Source organism: Ursus maritimus, unplaced genomic scaffold (assembly GCF_017311325.1).
Source record: "Ursus maritimus isolate PB19 unplaced genomic scaffold, ASM1731132v1 scaffold_1, whole genome shotgun sequence".
Taxonomy (NCBI): domain Eukaryota; kingdom Metazoa; phylum Chordata; class Mammalia; order Carnivora; family Ursidae; genus Ursus; species Ursus maritimus.
This window is the reverse complement of record NW_024423343.1, coordinates 35,028,443-35,031,562: the sequence shown is the minus strand read 5'-3', so window position 1 is coordinate 35,031,562 and position 3,120 is coordinate 35,028,443.

Below are 3,120 nucleotides of genomic sequence, written 5' to 3'. Positions count from 1 at the left end.
AATGAAAGTCTATTACTGCAGGTATTCATTGAAGGTCAATTGATCATTTTTATTAAATTCTATTTTTAATTGATTTACCAATCTTGTGTTTGAATACCTTAAGTTTAAAAAGAAAGTATTTTAATTCTCAATAAAACTATAAAGTTGAATATGTAAATTTCAAGACACTATATTAAGAAAAAGGAAGTACATGCTGGCTTAAGGGGGGAAAGATAAATGAAAACAAATAATTAGGCTGAGAACGCCACTAGGTTTTTTTTGTATGATAATCGATCTCTCTGTGAAGCTATGCTTAACCTTGCTCTAGTTTGGAATAATCTCCTTAATTTCCTGACTCTGAATAAAATGCAGCAAATACCTATTGAACACTTACTTTGACCATGGCATAATGAAGAGGAAGTTAATCATCATAATCTTTTACATTTAGTAAAATGAGTTGCAAAGCTATTTCCCATTGTACCAGATGTGGCCACGTCAGATATACTGGATGAACATTTTTTATTTTGTATTTTTGTAAGAAATTTGGCTGTCTTGCATCTTAGCTTTACATGACAGATGTTAGGGGCCTTGAAATTGTCTCTGGATTAAGGAAAATGGTGAGATTTGGGGGTCTGGTGGGGGTTCACATTTGCACATCATCAATATCTTGGAGGTTCAGGCAGACACATCTATATAAGCATGAAAGTGAAGTATGGTCTTTGAGTCTAGACTTAGTGCCAAACTGTAAGAATTTAAACCCCAGCTCTCCCAGCTATGCGATTTTGGGGAAAATAACTTAAAATTCCTTGTGCCTCAGTTTTCTCATCTGCTAAATGGGGATAATGACAGTAATAGCACCCACCTGATAGGGTTGTTAAGTAATTGATACTGGCATATTACTGAGATCAATGGCTGGCATATTACTGAGATCAATTTGCTGTTATTATGATGTAGGCTCCAACTTTGAAGAATCTCATGTAATTGTTTTCACACAAGAGTTTAGAAAAAGAATGCGATCACTGACTTGCTTGTTCATCATGTCAGTCAAGGATTAAAAGCAATAAAAAGCTTTAAGCTTTAAGTTTTTTACTATCTTATTAAAAGAACACCCAGAGCATTAGCAATGTCAGAAGGCATCTTAGAAGGCATATTCCCTCCCCAGCTCAGGGCAGCCGTGCATCCTGAGACCCTCATGCATCCAAGGTGGGTCCATGCACCTGTCCAGAAGACAGAGAACTTCTCTCTCTGAGTATCAGTCCCTGACAGGAAAGACAGAAGCACGTTTCAGACTGTAAAAGGACAGAAATGCTTGGCAGTATGGATGGAGGATTTAGGCATTTATGAGCAGCTTTATTTGACAATGGATCCCTTGGAGTATAAACATTAGGGATTTGAAGAATTTTTAGTTATTATAAGAAGACCTTCAGCAATCTGTTTTTCCTTTTAATTACACAACTGTACATTTGTGTAAAACTTCACAGTATTCAAAGTAGAAGATCCATTGGCATCATGATATTCCTTGCTCCTTCCTAACTTTGCTCTTCCCCTCCCCTGTTCTAGAGAAGTCTGAGAAAAAGGACATAATGAAGAGAATGATAGAAGGACAACTCCAGGTAGAAGCAAATAGATGGAATCCTAAGAAAGCAAAACTTTGGTCCACAGAATATGACTGGACCTGAGCACTTTTAAATTTAATCACTCACTTTCTAAAGAGTCCCTGAGGTGAGCAGAATTCTGTCCTGTAAATAAGGAGCTAATTTAAGGAAAATATATTCTCTTGTCAAGGGAAACCTAGAACAAGGACAAGAAATATATCTATTATTTTTAAACTTTCCTGTGCAATTGGGTCAATTCGGTCTAATATATAAATTTCTCCATGCAGGGCTAGATGACGGTATATTGTGAATTATGAATTGATAGGAACAGACCTGTGGGGCAGCCTAGAGACTATGTAGTCTGAAGGCCTGAGGCTTAATACTTGCTACTCCGTACAAAACATTCCAAGGTTGTCATTTCTTTACTGTGTTACTCTGATGAAGTTTCTTTCTTCTTTCTATATATCAATATTTAAAATACATAAATTGATATTTTACTGTATTTGGAGTCATATGAGATCTCTCTTTGGAAAAAACGTTTTAAGGGTTCAAAGTTTGATTATGGCTTTTTTAGGGTCATGGCATAAGTCTAGGATATCATTGCCTGGTTTGGGTTTCTCTTGGCTGCTATGTGGCCTTTTACTTATTTTCTTGCCCTGCACTCTCTCTACGTCATCTTTCATTCTGTTGTCAGAGTTCTGAAGGACAAATTTAATCACGTCTCTGCCTTAAGAATACTTATGGTCTCCTTCTAGGCCTAAGAATGAAACCCTAATTCGCAGGAAGGCGTCCGGGAAGTCTTCTGCTCTGTGAGCTCCACACCGGCAGAATCACGGCCGGTTTGGTTCACCATTTTCCTACAGGTTCAAAGGCGGCCAGCACGTGGCGTGGAGAGAAGACGGCAGGGTGGAGAATGGGGTGAGCTGGCAAGCACGTGCCTCTTTTGAAGAGGGAGGAGGCACAGGAGCTGCTACCCAGCTCCAGTCGTTTGTTGCCATGTGGGAATGTAGGCCCAGTGTTGCCAGATCTTCTGATTTTTTTTTTCAAGAGAAGCCAGAAATCTGGAATTTTATGAGAAATCTTCCAATTTTTAAATCTTGGCAACTAATTCAAAATATTTTTAAAACACTGTATGGGCCAAAAAGAAAAAAAAAAAAAAAAGAGTCTGCCAGCTGAGACTGTGACCTCTCTGGTAGGAGCCAGAAAGTGTGTGTTATTTACCTAGCTTTGGGCTCCACCCACACTACACTTCCTGCCGTTTCCCAAATATGCCATGTATTTTGTACTCCTCTTCCGCATTGATCTCACTGCCAGGAACGCCCTCCTCGTACTCCCCTTGGAAACTCCTACTCATCCTTCAGGACCCAGCCCAAACGTCACCTTCCCTGGAGAGGTTCACCTTCCCTGAGGAGGCAGAGTCTGGTTCTGCCCGGAAGGTCACAGCACATACCGTGTGTATGGCGATCCTTACAGACCAGGAGGGGCTCTCTTAGGAATCTTCTCTGGCACCCAGAACAGGGTCTGGCACATAGTAGGCTCTCACTAA